The sequence below is a fragment of the Anolis sagrei genome, chromosome Y (genome assembly GCF_037176765.1).
Source record: "Anolis sagrei isolate rAnoSag1 chromosome Y, rAnoSag1.mat, whole genome shotgun sequence".
In the NCBI taxonomy this organism is placed as follows: Eukaryota; Metazoa; Chordata; class Lepidosauria; order Squamata; family Dactyloidae; genus Anolis; species Anolis sagrei.
In genome coordinates this window covers 19,109,800-19,134,083 of record NC_090035.1, presented here as the reverse complement: position 1 = coordinate 19,134,083, position 24,284 = coordinate 19,109,800, and the positions used below count along the sequence as shown (strand labels likewise).

General features: G+C 43.6%; 1 long non-coding RNA gene across 1 annotated transcript in view; it reads right to left on the bottom strand.

Moving 5' to 3' along the window:
* Positions 1 to 2,098: 2,098 nt before the first annotated feature.
* Positions 2,099 to 24,284, bottom strand: part of LOC137095729 (uncharacterized) — a 45,476-nt gene continuing 23,290 nt past the window's right edge. Inside the window, exon 2 of the long non-coding RNA XR_010908891.1 lies at positions 2,099 to 2,348. This is a non-coding gene — a long non-coding RNA (uncharacterized lncRNA). The remainder of the gene's footprint in view (positions 2,349 to 24,284) is intronic.

The window sequence follows — 24,284 nt, the reverse complement described above, 5'->3', positions numbered from 1 at the left end:
CTCCGGTTGGCTTTTGGGTGTCGTCGCCTGCAGTTTCTTCATCGCCGACAACAGGAAAACTATGGATGGATATCAATTGGGATTTGGAAGTACTGATGTTTGGGGGGGCATCGGTATAGAAACCATAGGGAGGGGATACTGGGCAACATCTTATCACAAGGATTTAAACACATTGGGTCTTTTCCAGGCTGTAAGAAGGCAGGGAAAGAAGCTCCAATGCGTTGGCATTTGCGTGGTGGGACTAAGCCCCCAGGGACCCCCTTGGGGATGAATTTCAAATAATGCATTGGAGGGATGGGACTAGATGCCCTCGAGTGACCCTCTTTGGGGCGGAGTTCCAGCTAATGCTTTGCAATTGGGAAGGTGGAACTAGATGCCCTCCAGGGGCCCCCTGGGGGCTCAGTTCCAAATAATGCATTGGAGGGGTGTGACTAGATGCCCTCCAGGGACCCTAATTGGGGTTGAGTTCCAGCTAATGCTTTGCAGTTGGGAGGGTGGGACTAGATGTCCTTAAAGGACCCTTTTGGGGCTCTATTCCAGATAATTAATTGGATGGGGGGCTTGATGCCCTTGAGGGAACCTTTTTGGGGCTGAGTTCCAGCTGCTTTGCAATTGGAGGGGTGGGACTAGATGATGTCCAGGGGGCCTCTTTGGAGCTCAGTTCTAAATAATGCATTGGATGGGTGACCTAAATGCCTTTGAGGGACACTCTTTGGGGCTTGGTTCTATATAATGCATTGGTGGAATGGACTAGATGCTCTCAAAGGAACCTCTTTGGGGCTCTGTTCCAGATAATGGATTGGATGGCTGGACTAGATGCCCTCGAGGGACCCCTCTTTGGGGCTCAGTTCCAGATAATGCATTGGAAGGCTGGACTAGCTGCCCTTGAGGGACTTCTTTTAGGACTCCATTCCAGTTAATGAATTTGATGGGTGGACTAGATGCCCTCCAGGGACCCCTCTTTGGGACTCCATTCCAGGTAATGCATCCAAATTAGAAGGGTGGAACTAGATACTGTCAAATGACCCCTCTTTGGGGCTCAGTTCAAGATTACAGGCCTTAAAAGGTCATCTAGTCTACACCAACCCCACTCAATAGAGGACCTCCCATTAGTTCAAACAAGAAATCAAGCCAACAACTAAAATTTGTTGTTGTTCATTCGTTCAGTCATCTCCGACTCTTCGTGACCGCACGGACCAGCCCACGCCAGAGCTCCCTGTCGGCCGTCACCACCCCCAGCTCCTCCAAGGTCAGTCCAGTCACTTCAAGGATGCCATCCATCCATTTTGCCCTTGGTCGGCTCCTCTTCCTTTGACCTTCCACTTTCCCCAGCATAATTGTCTTCTCCAGGCTTTGCTGTCTCCTCATGATGTGGCCAAAGTACTTCAACTTTGTCTCTAGTATCCTTCCCTCCACTGAGCAATCGGGCTTTATTTCCTGGAGGATGGACTGGTTGGATCTTCTCGCAGTCCAAGGCACTCTCAGAACTTTCCTCCAACACCACAGCTCAAAAGCATCGATCTTCCTTCACTCAGCCTTCCCTAAGGTCTAGCTCTCACATCCGTAGGTGACTACAAGGAATACCATGTTTAGCCTGAAGAGGAGAAGGCTGAGAGGAGATATGATAGCCATGTATAAATATGTGAGAGGAAGCCACAGGGAGGAGGGAGCAAGCTTGTTTTCTGCTTCCTTGGAGACTAGGACGCGGAACAATGGCTTCAAACTACAAGAGAGGAGATTCCATCTGAACATTAGGAAGAACTTCCTGACTGTGAGAGCCGTTCAGCAGTGGAACTCTCTGCCCCGGAGTGTGGTGGAGGCTCCTTCTTTGGAAGCTTTTAAGCAGAGGCTGGATGGCCATTTGTCAGGGGTGATTTGAATGCAATATTCCTGCTTTTTGGCAGGGGGTTGGACTGAATGGCCCATGAGGTCTCTTCCAACTCTTTGATTCTATGATTCTATGGCTTTGACTATGCGGATCTTTGTTGCCAGTGTAATGTCTCTACTCTTTACTATTTTATCAAGATTGGACATTGCTCTCCTCCCAAGAAGTAATCGCCTTCTGATTTCCTGGCCACAGTCTGCATCTGCAGTAATCTTTGCATCTGTAGTAATCTTTGCTTTATTTAGGCATAATAGAAAAATGGGAGAAAGCCCGACCATACGCAAGTAAAAACACAGCCGAAGAGGCAATCCATGCGAAGCTAACTTGTTCTACTTTCAGGGATGCAGTAGCTTGAGTGTCCATAGTACAGTTTTCAAGCCACTTTCATCATCTCCACAAAGTAGTCATCGCTGTCAATGGAGGCTCTGACGCCGCTGTACTAGTTGAACTCTTCAGCCGTGATCTGAAACCAAGGCAGGTATTACACATCTTGCTTCTTAAGGTCACGAACACGCAAATGGTCCCAGCCTCCACTCAAAGGAAAACTCATGGGATTTACCTCCCAAGCGTTTTCCTTTGTGTGGAGACAGGGATAAATAAAAGAAGGTCTGCCTCTTCTGCAGTGCAAATCTGGCTACCATTTGAGGATTAATTGCCCAGTAAACCCATGGCATCTAGGGGGATTGGTAGGTGATCCTTTGAGTCTATATACATATCTATATACATATATCATCTATATATATCTATATATCTATCTATACATATAATAAAAGTCAAAACTTGTATGCAGAGGACAAAAGTGTGGCGGTGTATGTGCCAGCATTTTGATTGGCCAGCCTGAAAGTTCAAAGATTCTGATTGGCTGGGCAGCGGTGCTATTTGCATATGGTCTCTGATTGGCCAGCTTCAAGAGGAACCCCTGGTGGAGAAAAGAGTTCATGACAGAAACGGGGACATGAGAAGGAAATTTGCATATGGTCTCTGATTGGCCAGCCTCAATTCCAAGATTCCGAGATGACAAAGAGAGGAAAGGAAAAGCCAGAGGGGGCTGAGTCAGAAAATTACCAATACAGACCACACTTGGCACACAGAGTCTGCAAGACCCACTCGACATCCTACTGCAACCATGGATGATGGGACTTGCAGTACCATCACTCACATTCTGAGACCGCTGTTAACCTCATCCAATGACTGATCAGGACCAAACTTGGCACATAGACCTCTCATGACCCACCTTATGTCCTGGTGTGGTTTGGCCGGTGATGGACCATGGATTATGGGACTTGCAGTACCTTTGCTCAATTCCTGAGACCACTGTAACCCTCATTCAATTACCGATAAAGACCAAACTTGGCACACTGAGTCTCCATGATGCACTCTACATCCTGGTGCAGTTTGGAGGAGGATGCACCATGGACTATGGGACTTGCAATACCTGCACTCCCTTCCTAAGACCATTACAACTGCCAACAATGATGGATCAGGACCACAATTTACACAGAGAGTCCGCATGACCCACTCTACATCCTGGTGCGGTTAGGAAAATTTTGTCAATGGATGATGGGACTTGCAGTCACTTCCTGAGACCACTGACTGATCAAGACCGAATTTGGCACACAGAGTCCCCATGACCCACTCTACATCCGGGTGCACTTTCGAGGAGGACAGACCATGGATGATGGGACTTCAAGTACCTCCACTCCCCAAGACTGCTGCAACCCTCACCTAATGTCCAATCAAGACCAAACTTGGCACACAGAGCCCCCATGACCCACTCTACATCCTGCTGCAGTTTTGGAGGAGGACGGACGATGGATGTTGTGACTTCCAGTACCTTCACTCACAATCTGAGACCTTTGCAAACCTCATGCAATGACTGATCAAGACCAAACTTGGCACATAGACCTCTCATGACCCACTTTACGTCCTGGTGCCATTTGGAAAAAATGGAGATTGATGATGGGACTTGCAGTAACCTCACTCACTTTCTGAGAACACTGAGACCCTCGCCAATGACTAATCAACACCAAACTTGGCACACAGAGCCCCAATGACCCACTCTACACCCTGGTGCAGTTTGGAGGAGGACAGACCATGGATGATGAGACTTCAAGTACCTCCACTCCCTTCCCAAGACCTCTGCAACACTCATCTAATGACCGATCGTTGATCTTCTCGCAGTCCAAGGCACTCTCAGAACTTTCCTCCAACACCACAGCTCAAAAGCATCGATCTTCCTTCGCTCAGCCTTCCCTAAGGTCTAACTCTCACATCTGTAGGTGACTACAAGTAATACCATGTTTAGCCTGAAGAAGAGAAGGCTGAGAGGAGTTATGATAGCCGTGTATAAATATGTGAGAGGAATCACAGGGAGGAGGGAGCAAGCTTATTTTCTTTTTTCCTGGAGACAAGGACGCAGAACAATGGCTTCAAACTACAAGAAAGGAGATTTCATCTGAACATAAGGAAGAACTTCCTGACTGTGAGAGCCGTTCAGCAGTGGAACTCTGCCCTGGAGTGTGATGGAGGTTCCTTCTTTGGAAGCTTTTAAACAGAGGTTAGATGGCCATCTGTCAGGGGTGATTTGAATGCAATATTCCTGCTTTTTGGCAGGGGGTTGGACTGGATGGCCCATGAGGTCTCTTCCAACTCTATAATTCTATGATTCTATTATTCTTATGAATTCTAATGCAAATATCTAATATGCAGGATGTATTTTCATTGTTACAAATTGACAACGGATGATGGGATTTGCAGTAGCTTCAACGAATTCAGCTCTGAATTCCACAGACCTGGACCAAACTTGACAGAACTCCCTTAACCAACAGAAAATACTGGAGGAGTTTGAGAGGAATTGACAGTGATTTACATCTGGAAAACACTTTGAACCCAAATGACTATGGCTCCAGACCAAACTTGACATGAATACTCAATATGGCCAAATTTGAATAATGGTGGAGTTTGGGGAAAATGGATCTTTACATTTGGGAGTTTCAGTTGCTGGGATTTAAAGTTCCTCTGCCATTGGAGAGCATTCTGAACTCCAACAAAAATGAAATTGAAGAAGCTAGGCTTACAGAACTCCCATAATCGATAGAAATTACTGGAGAGTTTTCCTGACATTTGGGAGTTGCTGGGATATATAGATCCCATCCAAAAGCATTCTGAAGTCATGCAACCATGGAATGGATTCAAACTTGGCACAGAGAACTCCCATGGCGAACAGGAAACACTGGAGTGGTTTGGGGAACATAGACCTTGGGATTTCGGAGCTGCTGAGATACATATTTTCCTTCCATCTAAAAATTCTGAACACATGCAACCATGTAATAGACTCAAACTTGACACAGAGAATTCCCATGATCAACAAAAAATACTTGGAGAACATAGACCTTAGCTTTTAGGGATATATAGTTCCCTCCAATCCAAAAGCATTCTGAACTCATGCAACCATGGAATGGACTCAAACTTGGCACAAAGAACTCCCATGATCAACAAACTTTGGCATTTTGGAGTTGCTGGGATAAATAGTTCCCTTCTACCAAAAAGAATTCTGAACTAATGCAACTTGGCACAGAGACCTCCTGTGATCAACTGAAATTACTGGAGAGTATTGGTGAACATAGAACTTGGCTGTTGGGATAGATACCTCCCTCCCATCAAAAAGCATTCTGAACTAATGCAACCATGGAATGGACTCAAACTTAGTACAGAGAACTCCCATGATCAACAGAGCTCTGGAGAGGCTTGAGGAACATAGACCTTTTCATTTGGGAGCTGTTGGGATAGATACCTCCCTCCCATCCAAAAGCTTTCTGAACTAATGCAACCATGGAATGGATTCAGACTTGGCACAGAGAACTCCTATGGTCAACAGAAAATACTGGAGAGGTTTGGGGAACATAAACCTTGGCGTTTGGGAGCTGCTGGGATATATAGTACCAACCCATCCAAAAATTCTGAATTCATTGAACCGTGGAATGGACTCAAACTTGGCACATAGAACACCCATAATCAACAGAAATGACTGGAAAAGAGTGGGGAACATAGACCTTTGCATTTTGGAGCTGCTGGCATATATATATGGCCCTCCTACCCTAATGCATTCTGAACTCATGCAACCATGGAATGTACTCAAACTTGGCAGGGAGAACTCCTGTGATCAACAGAAAACACTGGAGAGGCTTGGGGAACATAGATGTTGGCATTTGGGAGCTGCTGGGTTATATAGTTCCCACCCATCCAGAAATTCTGAACTCATTCAACTGTGGAATTGATTCAAACTGGGCACAGAGAACTCCCATGATCAACAGACCACTGAATAGGCTTGAGGAATATAAACCTTATCATTTGGGAGCTGTTGGGATAGATACCTCCCTCCCATCCAAAAGCATTCTGAACTCATGCAACCATGGAATGGACTCAAACTTGGCACCGAGAACTCCCATGATCAACAGAATATTGGGGAGCCTTGAGGAACATAGTCATTGGCATTTCGGAACTACTGGGATATATAGTTCTTCCCATCCAAATGCATTCTGAATTCATGAAACTATGAATGGACTCACACTTGACACAGAGGACTCCCATTATAAACAAACAATACTGAAGAGGTTTGGGGAACATACACATTAGCATTTTGGAGCTGTTAGGATATATAGTCCCCCCCCCCCCCCATCCAAAAGCATTCTGAACTCATGTAACCATGGAATGGACAGACTTAGCACAGAGAACTCCCATTATTAACGGAATATACTGGAGAGAATTGAGGAACATAGACCTTGGCGGTTTGGAGCTGCTGGCATATATATTTCCGTCATACCCATAAGCATTCTGAACTCATGAAACAATGGAATGGACTCAAACTTGGTACAGAGAACTCCCATGATCAACAGAATACTAGAGAAGCTTGGGGAACATAGACCTTGGCATTTGGGAACTGCTGGAATATATAGTTCCCTCCCATCCAAAAGCATTCTGAACTCATGCAACTATAGAAGGGACTGAAACTTGGCACAGAGAACTCCCATGATCAACAGAGCACTGGAGAGGCTTCAGGAACATAGACCTTATCATTTGGGAGTTGCTGAGCTAGATAGCTCCCTCATATCCAAAAGCTTTCTGAACTCATGCAACCATGGAATGGACTCAGACTTGGCACAGAGAACTCCCATGAACAACAGAAAATACTGGAGAGGCTTCGGGAACATACACCTTGGCATTTAGGAGTGTGTAAGATATAAAATTCCCTCCCATACAAAAGAATTCTAAACTCATGCAACAAAGGAATGGACACAAATGTGGCACAGAGAACTCCAATCATCAAAAGAAAATACTGGAGAGGATTGGGGAAGATAGGCCTTGGCATTTGGGAGCTGCTGGCATATATATTTACCTCCTATCCAAAAGTTCTGAACTCATGCAACCATGGAATGGACTCAAACTTGGCACAGAGAACTCCCATGATCAACAGAAAATACTGGAGAGGATTGGGGAACATAGACCTTGGCATATTGTAGCTGGTGGGATAGATATTTCCCTCCCAAACAAAAGCATTCTGAACTTATGCAACCATGGAATGGACTCAAACTTGGCACAGAGAACTCCCATGATCAACAGAATATTGGAGAGCCTTGGGGAACATAGACCTTGTCATTTTGGTCTTGCTGGGATATATAGCTCCCTTCTACCAAAAAGCATTCTGAACTCATGCAACTATGGAATGGATTCAAACTTGGTACAGAGAACTCCCATGATCAACAGACCACTGGAGAGGCTTGAGGAATATAAACCTTATCATTTGGGAGCTGTTGGGATACATTGTTGGCTCATGTTTAACTTGTTGTCCACAAGGACTCTAAGATCTTTTTCACACGTACTGCTCTCGAGCCACGTATTGTCCCCTATTCTGAATCTTTGCATTTTGTTTTTTCTGCCTAAGTATCTTGCATTTGTCACTCTTGAACATCATTTTGTTAGTTTTGGCCCATCTCTCTAATCTGTCAAGATCGTATTGAATCCTGCTCCTGTCCTCTGGAGTATTGGCTATCCCTCCCAATTTCTTGTCATCTGCAAACTTGATGATCATTCCTTCTAGCCCTTCATCTAAGTCATTAATAAAGACGTTGAACAGGACCGGGCCCAGGATGGAACCCTGTGGCATTCAGCTCGTCACTTCTTTCCAGGATGAAGAGGAAGCATTGGTGAGCACCCTCGCGATTTCATTGTTTTTCTCTCTCTTTTGTTCTCTCTCGTTTGTGGTTTGTGATTACTGTGGACATAGATTTCTACTGATATCACACCTTGAATACTATAATTGAAAGAAAGACACAACCATTCAGCAGTAAACCAGTAGCCTATGGAGATGTTAGGACTAACCCCCATGATCCACTGCTTTGGTCAGGGCTGATGGGGACTGTAGTTAGCAAGGAGTTGGGAGTCATGGGAGTTGCCATCAGGAGTGCCTGGTAAAATATTTTCGCCTCCTCCCTTGATGTGAGAAATCAAGATAAGGAAGGAAAGGAAGAAGATCTTGGTAGAAGGTGACTCCCTCCTTAGAGGAACGGAAGCCATCATTTACAGACCAAAGAGATGGCTAGAGAAATATGCTGCCTCCTGGGGGCAAAAATACACTATGTCACTCAGAAACTCACCAGGCTCCTCAAGCCCCATTACCCCCCCCCCCCCCTTATGTTGATTCATGTAGAAACTAATGATACTGCTAGGCATACTTTTCATACTGGGACTCAAAAGATCTCATTGTAGGAGTCTACAACAAACCTCCAAGCCAGGATGGGGAACTTGATGAAGCCTTCTGCCAACAGTTGACCAAACATGCATAAAGAAGAGATATAGTAGTCATCGGCGATTTCAACTTTCCCGATATTTGCTGAAAAACAAACTCGGGCAATAGTACAACATCCAACAAATTCCTCGCTAGCCTTGAGGACAATTTTATGGCCCAGAACAGAGAAGAGGCAACAAGGGAATTGGCTACTCTCGATCTCATCCTAACAAACATGAAGGACCTGATCGATGCTGTCCAAGTGGTCAGATCCTTAGGGGCAAGTGACCATGTGCTCCTGCAATATGAGGTACGAAGGAAGGGCAAAACTAAGACAAGTTAAACCTGCATTTCAAACTTTAGGAGAGCTGACTTCCAAAAAATAAAGGAAATATTGAACAGAATTCCATGGACAAAGATACTAAAAAACAAGGGAGTTATGAATGGATGGGAATTTTTCAAGATAGAAAAAATCAAAGCGCAATCGCAAACAGTGCCAACAAAGAAAAAAATAGGACAAGTGTAAAGAAGCCAGAATGGATGTCCAAAGAACTTCTAACTGTACTAAGACTCAAAAGAGACATGCACAAGAAGTGGAAAAAGGGACAAATCACCAAAGAAGAATTCAAACAAATAGCCAACTCCTTTAGGGAAATAGCTCACAAGGCTAAAGCACAAAAAGAGCTTAGGCTTGCCAGGGACATTAAAAACAATAAAAAGGCTTATTTTCTTACATCACTAGAAAAAGGAAGAACAAGGAGGCGATGGGGCCTTTTCAAGGAGAAAATGGGGCAATGCTGACAGGGGATAGGGAAACGGCAGAACAACTTAGTGCCTTCTTTGCCTTGGTCTTCTCACAAAAAGAGAGTCATCTTCAACCTCAGCAAGATGGAGTGGATGAGGGATTAGAGGACATCTGACAGCAAACTGGGGGGAAAAGTCATCTAGGAACACCTGGCCTCTCTAAATGAGTTCAAGTCCCCAGGGTTAGATCCACTAAACCCAAGAGTATTGAGGGAACTAGTGGAAGTCATCTCTGAACTATTGGCAATCATCTTGGAGAGTTTCTGGAGAACAGGAGAAGTCCCAGCAAACTGGAGGAGGACAAATGTGGTCCCAATCTTCAAAAAAGGGAAAAAAGAATGACCCAAACAATTACCGTCTGTAGCGAATTTGTTACTCTATGGTAAATTTTTGGATGTATAGCTCTATGTTGCGAGGTGGCAGAATTGGCACAAACAGGGTAGCAACAGTAGAGACAAGGTTAATTTGCATATGGAGGCCGATTGTTCCTATGCAGATTAGTGCAGACAGTTGGGAAGAGATCTGAACATTCTAAAGGGGTGGAGTTAAAAAGAGGCAGTTTGAGTGGAGAGTTTTAGAAAATGACAGTGGGGAGCAGAGTTTGAGAAATGAGCAGTTAAGAAAATGTGTTAGGGATCTCTGTGTGAGAAAAGAAGTCAGGAACTTCTGTTATTGAAGTAGTTAGGACTTCCTGTTATAGAAAAGGAGAGTTGGGAATCTCTGCCTAAAAGAAGAAGTTAAGAAACACTGTCTGAGGAAGACAGTGAGGAATCTCTGTTAGAGATTTAGTTAAGAATGGCTGCTTGTGAAGTTAGTTAAGGAAAAGCTGTTTGAGAACAGTTAGGAATCTGTGTGTGAAGAGAAGAAGTTAACCCTGTCTGAGAGAGAGAGACAGTGGGGAATCAGAGAATAAGTTATAGCCAGTGTGGTTTAAGTTACAATATAAATTCTGTCAGGAAAGTGCACCAAGTATATTATACATGACTGTAACTCAAGTTTGCAACAAAAATATCAATTGTAACCACAATCGTTTGGAGCCTGGAGTGTTTGAATAAATGTTGATACTTTGTTTCATACAAGAGAGACTCAAGTTGTGATTCAAAGAAAAGAAGCTTCTGTTTTACAACACACAGAGCAAATCAGATATTAAAGTGTTGGCAGAGGACTGCACATAGGTACATGCTTCTTTACAAACTGGTGGCTTCCCTTTTGTTACACCGTCCAATCAGCCTCATGTCGATACCAGGCAAGATTCTGGAAAAGATTGTTAAGAAAGTGGTCTGCAAACACTTGGAAACAAATGTGGTCATCGCTATTAGTCAATATGGATTTATCAAAAAAAAAAAAGTCATGCCAGACTAATCTGATCTCTTTTTTTCGATAGTTACAAGTTGGTTAGATGCAGGTAATGCTGTGGATGTAACATATATGGACTTCATTAAGGCCTTTGACATGGTCCCCCATGACCTTCTGGCAAACAAATTAGTCAAATGTGGGCTAGGCAAAACTATGATGAGGTGAATCAGTAATTGGTTAAGCGAACAATCCCAAAGGGTGTTTCTCCCCAATTCTTCCTCTTCATGCTGGAAAGAAGTGATGAGTGGAGTGCCATAAGTAGGGTTCTGTCCTGGGACTGGTTCTGTTCAACATTAATGACTTAGATAAAGGGTTAGAAGGCATGATCATCAAGTTTGCAGGCAACACCAAATCGGGAAAGATAGCCAATACTCCAGAAGACAGAAGCAGAATTCAAAACCATCTTAACAGATTAGAGAGATGGGCCAAAGTAACAAAATGAAGTTCAACAGTGACAAATGCAAGATACTCCACTTAGGTAGAAAAAATGAAATGCAAAGATACAGAATGGGGGATGCTTGGCTCACAGTACGTGTGAAAAAGATCTTGGACAACAAGTTAAACATGAGCCAACAATGTGATGCAGCGGCAAAGCCAATGGGATTTTAGACTGCAGCAATAGGAGTATAGTATCTAGATCCAGGGATGTCATGCTATCTCTCTATTCTGCCTTGGTTAGACCACATCTGGAATACTGTGTCCAATTCTGGGCACCACAATTGAAGGGAGATTTTGATAAGCTGGAATGTGTCCAGAGGAGGGCAACTAAAATAATCAATCTGGAGAACATACCCTATGAGAAGTGGCTTAAAGAGCTGGGGATTTTTAGTCTGAAGAAGAGAAGGCTGAAAGGAGACATGATAGCCATGTATAAATATGTTAGAGAAAGTCATAGGGAGGAGGGAGCAAGCTTGTTTTCTGCTTCCCTGGAGACTAGGACTTGGAACACTGGCTTCAAACTATAAGAAAGGAGATTCCATCTGAACATTAGGAAGAACTTTCTGACTATGAGAGCTGTTCAGCGGTGGAACTCTCTGCCTCGGAGTGTGGAGGCTCCTTCTTTGGAAGCTTTTAAACAGATGGCCATCTATCATGGATGCTTTGAATGCAATTTTCCTGCTTCTTGGCAGCGGGTTGAACTGGAAGACCCACGAGGTCTTTTCCAACTGTATGATTCTAAAGAAAGAAAGGGAAAGCCATATCGCCGACTTCACCAACAGGTCTCTATTCCTGGGATTTCTTTCTGTCAATGAATGCCAGATGCAAGGATGTGGAGTGGGGCTTTTTTCTCTCTCTCCCACCTCTGCTCCATCCCATAGTAAGCCAGCAGGTGAGAGGGGTCTTTCAAAAGGGGAGTCTGGGGAAAGCAAAGGCTGGAAGGAACATGTCTAAAGAGTGCATAAAAAAGGTAAAGGTAGTCCCCTGACATTAAGTCCAGTCATGTTTGACTCTGGGGTGTGTTGCTCATCTCCATTTCTAAGCCGAAGAGCCAGCATTGTCCATAGACACCTCCAAGGTCATGTGGCCAGCATGACTACATGGAGCGCCGTTACCTTCCCGCCGGAGCAGTACCTATTGATCTACTCACATTTGCATGTTTTCGAACTGCTAGGTTGGCAGAAGCTAGGGCTGACAGCGGAAGTGCACGCCGCTCCCCGGAATCGAACCTGCGACCTTTCGATCAACAAGCTCAGCAGTTCAGTGCTTTAACCCACTGCGCCACACACTGTCAAATGAATGCAATTTGTCTATATGTGACAAAGTTGTCATTTGGGGAGACTCCAGTAGGCCTGGGCGGTTTCGTTCGTTAATTTTGTAATTCGTTAAATATTCGTTATATTTAACAATTACAAAATGAATACAAAACATATTTTCAAACCCGGAAGGGTTTTAAAATAACGAAACGGCATCCCCCATACTTTTAACGAGCTTCTGCCCGTTTCGGAAATGGGATGGAGGATGCTGGTGCCCTGGGAGCCAATCCGGCGCTCCCAAGCACCCAAGCAGTGCACCGTGGCTGATTGTGATTGGCCGGCAAGCCCTTTAAAAGCGGCTCCGCGTGGCCGCATTGCTCATTGTTGCGGAGGCGAGGGAGAAGAGAAGAGGACAGGAAGTCCGGGAGGGCGGCTTGCATTGGGTTGGCTTGGTTGCTGGCTAAGCTTGGATTCATTCCTTGCTTATTATTCATTCCTTGCTTGGATTCATTCCTTGCTTATTATTCATTCCTTGCTTGGATTCATTCCTTCCTTCGGTTTTTGTTAATTTGTTAATTTTCCATTTTTAAATATTTTTGAAAAATACCTTTCTTTTATTCTTAAAAAAAAATCTAAAAAAAAGAAAAGACCCTTCTGTGGCTGTGTGCTCTCATTTGTCCCTGTCTTGTGGCTGTGTTTGCTCTACAGCAGGGAGAGCATTTTGTTCATTTTCCATTTTTAACTATTTTTGAAAAATACCTTTCTTTTATTCTTAAAAAAAACAAAAAATATTCTAAAAAAAGAAAAGACTCTTCTGTGGCTGTGTGCTCTCATTTGTTCCTGTCTTGTGGCTGTGTTTGCTCTACAGCAAGGAGAGCATTTTGTTCATTTTTCATTTTTAAATATTTTTGAAAAATACCTTTTATTCTTAAAAAAAAACAAAAAATATTCTAAAAAAAGAAAAGACCCTTCTGTGGCTGTGTGCTCTCGTTTGTTCCTGTCTTGTGGCTGTGTTTGCTCTACAGCAGGGAGAGCATTTTGTTCATTTTCCATTTTTAAATATTTTTGAAAAATACCTTTCTTTTATTCTTAAAAAAACCAAAAAAATTCTAAAAAAAGAAAAGACCCTTCTGTGGCTGTGTGCTCTCGTTTGTCCCTGTCTTGTGGCTGTTTGCTCCACAGCAGGGAGAGCATTTTGTTCATTTTCCATTTTTAAATATTTTTGAAAAATACCTTTCTTTTATTCTTAAAAAAAACCAAAAAATATTCTAAAAAAAGAAAAGCCCCTTCTGTGACTGTGTGTGCGTTTGTCATTTGTGTAGTTCCAACCAGTGCGCTCCTTTTGCCAACACAAAGTGCTACATAACACAGTGCTTGCTCATCATTTGTGTAGTTCCAACCAGTGCGCTCCTTTTGCCAACACAAAGTGCTATAATACAGTGCTCGCTCATTTGTGTAGTTCCAACCAGTGCACTCCTTTTGCCAACAGAAAGTGCTATAATACAGTGCTCGCTCATTTGTGTAGTTCCAACCAGTGCGCTCCTTTTGCCAACACAAAGTGCTACATAATACAGTGCTTGCTCATCATTTGTGTAGTTCCAACCAGTGCGCTCCTTTTGCCAACAGAAAGTGCTATAATACAATGCTCGCTCATTTGTGTAGTTCCAACCAGTGCACTCCTTTTGCCAACACAAAGTGCTATATAATACAGTGCTCGCTCATTATTTGTGTAGTTCCAACCAGTGCGCTCCTTTTGCCAACAGAAAGTGCTATTATACAGTGCTCGCTCATTTGTGTAGTTCCAACCAGTGCGCTCCTTTTGCCAACACAAAGTGCTATATAATACAGTGCTCGCTCATTATTTGTGTAGTTCCAACCATTGTGATGAAACGCTTCCTTCCCGGCTTTTCTAGTTGTAGCGGGAAGGTCCCCAATTTCCAAGAATCCAGGAGATCAGCGAAGAAGGAAGAGACAGAGACAGCTTTTGCAAGTTCACAGAATTTTAATCTTACCCGGGTAAGGGTGCTCCAGCTTCCCAAAATGGCTGATGTGGCACACCGCACTACCCCAAAAGCATCCAGTATTTATAGGTAGAATTACCTAGTTCGCACATGCGCATAACTTTCTTGACATTTACACAATCTAATCAATATCAGTTTGTCCTCGAAGAATCGTGGCCAAGAACACTTGTTGGCAAGATACTATAATTTCCACTGCTCCCCTTTCATCAGCTGATCAGCCACGTTCCTAGATGAATTACATAAAAGTGAATCCTAACTTCATATATCTCTTCACACATATATGACTCCATATATCTTCATATATGTATCTTTAACTTATTCAAAGCAAGCATTTCCCTTATTAATTCTTCTGTAATTACTTTCACATTATTTTCCTATATTCTTACTTATGTAGGATTGTTCATAGGACTGAATTACCTGCTATTTACATCAGATGGAGGATAGATGGCGCTGTTGTACCATATCTTCAGATGTTCTAGTTTTTGGATCAATAATTATCGATTTACTTTTAGAGCCAATTCTCTGACCTTCCGCATTTAGCACATAGCCATCCTTCTATTTGTTTACTTAAGATATGGCTTCTCCTGCCTTGTCCCATTCTGTTCCATCTGTTAGTTTCCCTTCCACCAGAATTCTTCCCTCCAGCCTCAGAAAAGCCTTAAAGGTAAGACTAATTCATTAATTTCATTATTTTATAATTACTTTTTTCCTAATGACTGCCACATAGTCGCAAGGGCCAAGTGCTATCGCGAATACCTAAGAAAGGCAGGGGACTGAAGATGGACATATTGAGAAGAAGGGAACATTCAACCGACGAGATGGTTATTGAAACACCCACAGATGCTTCAACCAGCTGTGAGATGGCAGGACCTCCTCCTTATTCATCATTTCGAAAGACTCTACGTTCAGATCCGGATGTCCTTCCAAGTACCTCTGATCCTACTTGTTATGAGGAGGGTGAGGAGGCGGACGTGTCTGAGGAATGGGAGGAAGACAATATGGAATCTGCTTCCACCACAGAAATTAGTGATCAAGAGGACTGCATGGTGCTGGAGGGCGAGCCACAGAAACAACCAACAATCCCTTCCACAAACACCGACAGTCCAAACACGAGCATGAGTACATCTCAAGTGCGTAGTAGGGGTAGGCCGAGATCGCTCCTATGGGATCATTACAATGTCCATAATCAGAGGGCCACTTTGGCAGTTTGCAGGCATTGCGGTGTGAGTGTCAGCAGAGGAAAAGATATGAGGCATCTTGCCACAACAGGGCTAAGGATGCACATAAAGAGACACCACCCAAATGTGAAGTTGGACGCAGTTGAAGTCACCAGCACATGTAGCAGTACACAGAGCACTCCAAACACACCAACAGGCCCCATGCAGAAAACCATCGATGCTTGGGGCCTGCAAGTTACAAGGGTGAGATCTGGATTTAAGCCGCCATCAGTGAAGGAAATAACATGTCGCCTGGGAGAGACGATGGCTCTGGACCACCAGCCCTTCCATATGGTGGAACGGGAAGGTTTCCGCCGATTTGTTCACCTCCTGGCACCATGGTACAATATCCCAAGTCGCAGAACTTTCTCTCGAACAGTCATTCCCGCTTTGTTCGAGGGATGCAAGCAACGTCTCAGAACCCTGTTGAACAAGTCACAACCCGTCCATGTACATTTCACCTCAGACATCTGGACGAGCACGGGAGGAGGGCATTCCTATTTGTCCCTGACCGCTCACTGGTGGGAGACGGAGGGTTGCCTAGACTCGGGTCATCGTTGGGCCCTCCTGTCCCTTGAGGTGATCGATACGGATCACAGGTCCGTCACCATTTCTGAGTACTTGCGAGAGATGATGAGAGACTGGATGCGGCATACTCATTCCGGTGGTACTAACTCGGGATTCATGGTCACAGACGCAGGAAGGAACATGATCCGGGCAGTCAAAAGTGCCGGCTTCACAAACGTAACATGCATGGCGCACTTGCTGCATAACTGCGTAAAAGATGGGTTCAAGGGGCCCGATGAGAACAGCGCCACCGCCGTCTCTCAACTCATTGAGCGTTGCCGCAGAATCGCGGGCTTCTTCCACCGTAGCTCTAAGTCTGCAAAACTGCTGCGTGACAGGCAAATCCTGGAGTGCCTCCCACAACACCGGTTACTGCAGGATGTCCCCACCTGCTGGAACTCCACCTACATCATGTTGGAGCGCATGGTGGAGCAACAGAGGGCAGTCCACGCTGTCTCGCTGTCAATTGCGGCTCCGATAAACAAGCTGGTCCCCAACAACCAGGAGTGGATGACCATCACTCAGCTGGTTGAGATCCTAGAACCATTCAAACTGGCCACCGAAAAACTTTCAGGACAGAAAGCACTACTCAGCCATGTGGTCCCAGTCATCTTGCGTTTGAAGAGCCATTTGGAGTCGCTGGGTGGACAAAGTACATTGCAGTGTATGGCTGGGCCCTTGACTCCACAGGCCCAGGAGGTGGTCAGAAAGTTGAATTTGACCCTCCGTAAACGTCTTCTACCATTGACGGAGAGTAAGACTCACGTTTTGGCAGCACTCTGCGACCCTTGCATCAAGGACTCTGTCTGCCCCAAAGAACTGCCAAAGTGGAAGGCCGAACTTCTCTCGCTCGTGAGAGAAGAATACTCTCGGAGGGTGGGGGAACGCTCAGAGCAAATTCCTTCTGCCGTTACTCCCCAAAACACCAGCGGTTACGGCAGCACCGATAACATTAGTCCCACCTTGCCACCTACCAGGGATGAAGGAAGAGCACTGCAGCTGAAAAAGAGGAGAGCGGAGCATTTCATAACCGACAGTATCGTTTTGATGGCAGGGCAAGGAACATCTTTGTCGGCCCAGGCGGCAAAGATGGACTCGGCAGAGTTCTCTGTCAATCGGTACTTTGATGAGCCTCAGGAGATTGTACACAGCGATCCATTGACGTACTGGTCCTCCCGAAGCAATACATGGCCTGACCTCTCAACCATAGCACGCAAGTTTCTCAGCTGCCCACCAACTAGCGTGCAGAGTGAGAGGGTCTTCAGCCTGGCAGGAGATGTCGTCACCCTCCAACGTACCTCGCTCAACCCCCTTGCAGTGGAAAAGCTGGTCTTCTTAAAGGCCAACTTGCCAGTTTTGGGCTTCCCGGAGATAGATTTCGACAGCAACCCTTGCTCCGTGCCGTAGATCACCTTAGTTGCGGGAACATTGTCCTGATGCGTACTACTTTGTGTTTTGTGTTGCCTTACATTACCACTGCCTGCTGAACGCGGGAACATTGCCCTGATGCGTACTACTTTGTGCTTTGTGTTGTCTTACATTACCACTGCCTGCTGAACGCGGGAACATTGTCCTGATGCGGACTACTTTGCTTTGTGCTTTGTGTTGCCTTACATTACCACTGCCTGCTGAACACGGGAACATTGTCCTGATGCATACTACTTTGCTTTGTGCTTTGTGTTGCCTTACATTACCACTGCCTGCTGAACGCGGGAATATTGCCCTGATGCGTCCCTTTCATACACCCTTTCCCTAGTTCCCTGCCGGTCCCCTTTTTGCCTGTTGGGCTTCGCCTCTGGAGTGCCCGGAAAAGAGGCACTCCTCTACTCCAGTGTACGCTAAAATAACTATTGCCTGCTGTATGCGGGAAATTGCCCTTGTAGATCATCCCCATTCTAAAAAAAAAATTAAAAAATATTTCCAAAAAAGAAAAACACTGCACATTTGCACATACTTCTTATATTCTTTAAAAAAAATACTGAAAAAAAAGGAATTCACTGCACATTTGCACAATTGTTGTCGGCAAGCATTTTGATGATTTTCTTTTTTAAATTTTTTCCTGCTAAATACTTCTTTTATTCTTAAAAAAAAAATTAAAAAATATTTCCAAAAAAAAAGATAACACTGCTGCACATTTGCCCTGTGGCTGTTTTTGCCCCGCTACAGGGCAAGCATTTCATTTGTGTAGTTCCAACCCGTGCGGCCCATATTGACTTGCCCATGGCCTCCTGTGGTGGGTCGTTAGTCGGCATCGTTTTCTCTGCCGTCCCTCTCGCTCGCTCAAATGGAAATTTGACTTTGCCATGGCCTTTCATACACACTTTCTCCTCCTCTTTACCTCCCTTAACTCCCTGTCATACACCCTTTCCCCATACACCTTTCCTCCAGTATCTGATTGTCTTCAAACCTCCGACTTTCGTTCTTGATTAATGCAAGTGGCCAGCTTTGACCACACTATTTTTTTCAAAGTAAACGCTTTGGTCCTCCAAATTTTCATGGAAGCTCTTCTTTTTATTGATGATTTTAATGGCGACTTTTAGGCAAGTTTTTTCAAAGTAAACGCTTCGGACCACAGGGACACTCATTTAAGAGCATGGGGGGAGCGCCGAGAGGCAGGGGCTGGGACAGGCGGTAGCTCACCTCGTGGCGGACTGCCAGCTCGATCCCAAAATCCATTTAGCTTTCACTGCAGGCAAGCAGGCAGGCATTCCCGGAGCCGCTTCCCACAGCCCCTGCCCGCACACACACACCTGCTGTCTGCAGGGACATTGGCCCTTTGGGGTCCAGCACTTATTGAAAATCAATTTTACTTTGCTTTCTGTTTCCTTGAAAGACTTAGGCTTGGCCAGTTTCGTTCGGTAATTTTGTATTTCGTCAATGATTTGTATTTAAATTATTTTACAATCGAATATAGAGCCATTTTGTAATAGTTTGAGGATCAATGAAGAATCAAATGAATGACTCCAAGTTTTGTAATTGTTTTGTTACTTTTTTGTATGTCTGATGCAAGTGTTACAATCTCCGTTTCTCTTCCCTCCTGGAACACTACGTGATCGTTAGTTCTGAAATCTGTAATCGTCTTTCCCATCTTCCGATGCATTACAAAGTTCTGTGTTATGTGCGCTGTCATCCGGAATTACTCTGATTGCCTCACATCACCTTATGTGTAAAATTCCTGGGTGGCCTCCTAATTTCTTTTTGTTTATAAAAAAAGGAGTACTCCTAAGAAACTAGTTATCCTAATGCTTTAGTAGTATGGTACCCAGAGGGTTGTGTCTGCCTGGCTGCTTTCTGTAGGCAAGTTCTTTTTTCGCAAGCACAATTTCTTGCAGGGCAGTTCTGTGAGTCGTCTCTTGCCGTTTCGGAAAATGTACAAATTCTCTGGTTTGAAATGTCTTCTTGGCTGCTGTGTGTAGGCCAGTACTTTATCCCGTGTTACAATGCAATGCAATGCAATGCAATGCAATGCAATGCAAATTGCCATCCCAAATACAAGCACTGCAATTACTCTGGAACCCTCCCCCCCCAACTCCCTTTCCTACAAAAAAAATGAATGCATAGCCAGGAAAATTATTTTGCAATATATATATATATATATAAATTCATAGTCAGGAAACTTACTTTACATTATTTTTCATACACCTTTCCCCCAGTCGTTCTCCTCTACTCCTGTGCATAGGCTTCCCCCCCCCCCCCAACTCCCTTTCATACATACACCCTTTCCCCAGTCATTCCCGGCCAGTCCCCTTTCAGCCTGTTGGGCTTCGCCTCTGGAGTGCCCGGAAAAGAGGCACTCCTCTACTCCTGTGTACGCTTCCCCCACCCAAACTCCCTTTCATACACCATTTCCCCACTTCTTTTTATTGATGATTTTAATGGCGACTTTTCGGCAAGTTTTTTAGGAAAATATTTTTTAGGCAAGTTTTTTTTTTAGGCCAGATTTGACCATAGTAATTTTTTCAAAGTAAACGCTTCGGTCCTCCACATTTTCATGGAAGCACTTATTTTTATTGATGATTTTTATGGCGACTTTTAGGCAAGTTTTTTTTTTTAGGCCAGCTTTGACCACAGTAATTTTTTCAAAGTAAACTCTTCGGTCCTCCACAAAAAATGAATGCATAGCCAGGAAAATTATTTTGCAATATATATATAATTTCATAGTCAGGAAACTTATTTTACATACATATTTTTTAATACACCCTTTCCCCAGTCGTTTCCTGCCGGTCCCCTTTCAGCCTGTTGGGCATCGCCTCTGGAGTGCCCGGAAAAGAGGCACTCCTCTACTCCTGTGTACGCTTCACAACAGGGTGAGCATTTTGTTAATTTTCCATTTTTAAATATTTCTGAAAAATATCTTTCTTTTATTCTTCCAAAAAATCAAAAAATATTCTAAAAAAAGAAAAGACCCTTGTGTGCCTGTGTTTGTGCGTTTCTCCCTGTCCTGTGGCTGTGTTCGCTCCACAAGAGGGCAAGTTTTTTGTTAATTTACCATTTTTAAATATTTCTGAAAAATATTTGTCTTTTATTCTTCAAAAAATTCAAAAAATAACCTAAAAAAAGAAAAGAATCTTGTGTGCCTGTGTGCGTGCGTTTGTCCCTGTCCTGAGGCTGTGTTTGCTCCACAACAGGGTGAGCATTTTGTTAATTTTCCATTTTTAAATATTTCTGAAAAATATCTTTCTTTTATTCTTCAAAATATTCAAAAAATATTCTAAAAAAAGAAAAGACCCTTGTGTGCCTGTGTGCGCGCGTTTGTCCCCCCCCCCCCAACTCCCTTTCATACACCCTTTCCCCAGTCGTCCCCTGCCGGTCGCCTTTCAGCCTGTTGGGCATCGCCTCTGGAGTGCCCGGAGAAGAGGCACTCTTCTACTCCTGTATATGCTCCCCACCCCCAACTCCCTTTCATACACCCTTTCCCCAGTCGTCTTTCATACACCCTTTCCACAGACTTAGGGTTGGCCAGTTTCGTTCGGTAATTTTGTATTTCGTCAATGATTTGTATTTCAATTTTTTAACAATCGAAAATAGAGCCATTTTGTAATAGTTTGAGGATCAATGAAGAAATGAATGTTTCCAAGTTTTGTAATTGTTTTGTTACTTTTTTGTATGTCTGGTCCAAGTGTTACAATCTCTGTTTCTCTTCCCTCCTGGACCACTACGTGATCGTTAGTTCTGAAATCTGTAATTTCATCGCCTCTGGGGTGCCCGGAGAAGAGGCACTCTTCTACTCCTGTATACCTTCCCCCCCCCCAACTCCCTTTCATACATACACCCTTTCCCCAGTCGTCCCCTGCCGGTCGCCTTTCAGCCTGTTGGGCATCGCCTCTGGAGTGCCCGGAAAAGAGGGCGCCTGCGTAGGGCATACATAACAAGGGAGCAGTCGTTCCCTACCGCCCCTGGGGTTGTCATTTGTACACTTTGCTTTCACAGCTTCTCTGCCCATCTTTCCCCAGTCATTCCCTGCAAGTCCCCTTTCAGCCTGTTGGGCATCGCCTCTGGGGTGCCCGGAGAAGAGGCACTCCTGTACTCCTGTGTAAAAAAAAACCACAAAAAAAACCACAAAAAATTATGAAAAACCCATTAAAAATGAAGGGACTTATATTTTAATATTTATTACTAGAACAGCTGCTATTGATTTAATTCTTAAACAAAGGAAAACAAACTCACCAAAAAACTGCTGCTATTATTTATTTATATATTTACTTAAGAGGCACTCCTGTACTCCTGTGTACGCTTCCCCCCTCCCCCAACTCCCTTACCCATAAACAAACTACCTACCTCATAAAAAAACCACAAAAAAACCACAAATAAATTTATGAAAAACCCATTAAAAATGAAGGGACTTATATTTTAATATTTATTACTAGAACAGCTGCTATTATTTATTGATTTAATTCTTAAACAAAGGAAAACAAAGAAACTCACCAAAAAAACTGCTGCTATTATTTATTTATTTATTTATTTATTTAAGAGGCACTCCTGTACTCCTGTGTACGCTTCCCCCCTCCCAAAACTCCCTTACCCATAAACAAACTACCTACCTAATAAAAAATAACCACAAAAAATTATGAAAAACCCAATAAAAATGAAGGGACTTATATTTTAATATTTATTACTAGAATGCGGGAACATTGCCCTTATTGATCACCATGCTTTGTGTTGCCTTAAATTACTACTGCCTGCTGAATGCGGGAAGATTGCCCGTATTGATCACCATGTGTACTTTTGCTTTTTTAAAAACTGTAAAAAAAGGAATACACTCCACATTTGCACAGTTGTGGTGTGTCCTGTGGCTGTGTTTGCCCCACTATTTGTATTTTTATTTTAACAGGGCAAGCATTTAGATAGTTTTACTGCTAAATAAATATAATATTTCTTTTATTCTAAAAAATATTTTAAAAATATTGCCCCACTACAGGGCAAGCATTTTGATAATTTTCTGCGAAATATTTCTTTTATTCTAAAAAAAAATGTATAAAGTAATTCAAAAAAAATTAAACAATGCACATTTGCACATACTTCTTTTATTCTTTAAAAACAAATACTGAAAAAAAGTAATACACTGCACATTTGCACAGTTGTTGTCGGCATGCATTTCGATTATTCCTTATTATTTTTAGTAAACCTTTCCCCAGTTGTTCCCTCCCTGCTCCTGGAACTCCAATCTGCCTGCTATCCACCCATAACAAACTTCCGTCTTTACCTCCTTTGTCTCCGGGCAACTACTGCTTCATTACTGGGTGAGTGTGGATCGGTTGGATCTATCAGCGGAGGATGTACCTTGATGGTACAACCATCACGTTTCTCTAATGAATAAGAGTCATAAGACCCTCGGTGAAGAAAATCATGTCTCATCCCAGATTTGCCTCCTGAATAACCATCATCCTCAGCTTTAAGGGTGTTAGTGGATCTTACTTGCTCGCAGTTTGCAAACTGATTGCACTCTATGAATCTGTGCTCTGTTCGACATTCCTTGATGAGTTACCTTTGTGCCTTTTTTTGTGTGTTTCCCGATATAAGGAGTGCTGCATAAATTCACTTAAAGGCTTCCTTGTCTTCCTCGTTCGTGGTGTTACAAATTGACATTTATTAAAAACTACATTGGGGACATGGCGCAAGCAGGATTACTTGAGAAAGGCATAATGTTACAAAGGTGTTCTTTATCGGTTATCAGTTCGTGAAGGTACTGCAAACAAAATCCCATTATGCATTGTTAATCATTCTCCACTCGTCCCCTGAATGTAGAGTGGGTTATGTTGGCTCTGTGCGCCAAGTTCGATCTTGCTCTGCCACTGCTAAGAACAGTGGATTTTCAAAAAGGGCTGGACCAAAATGGGCCACAAAGGCCGCAGACAGTCACTGGTTGTAACTACCTTGAGTTAACAGAAAAGCAAAGAGCACTGGATTTCCAAAACACACTTATTGCCAGGGAGAAATCCCCTTGGCACCAAAAAAGAGGAACAGCATCTGCCATTTTGGAAACGACTTCCACCAGTTTAGGAAAAAAAAGAAAGGAAATTATTTTGTTGTAATGATTTAAAAGTAATTTGTAATTGTTTATAAATATTAAAAAACAATAATAATAATAAAATATCAATGTTACCCTATGCTTCCCCTCCCAAAAAAAAGCTCCCTGTGAGATGGCGGATGATGCTTCGATTTGGAAAATACACTTCCGGGTTTGAAAAAAACATCGATATCGTTGTATTATCATTATAAAAAAAATAACTAAATACAAAAATAACGAACGAAAACGCACAGCCCAATTACGTCATCGGCATATTCATACCCTGACCCCCTATACAGCCAGAGATTCTTTGGGGTGTCATCACAGCATTGGTTGATAAAGAGAAGAGGAAGAAACCAGGCACCATCACTGCAGAGGAGCGGTCATTCAGACGCAACGTAAGCATGTGCTTACAGTCTGTCTCACTGTCTCACTGTCTCACTGCCTCA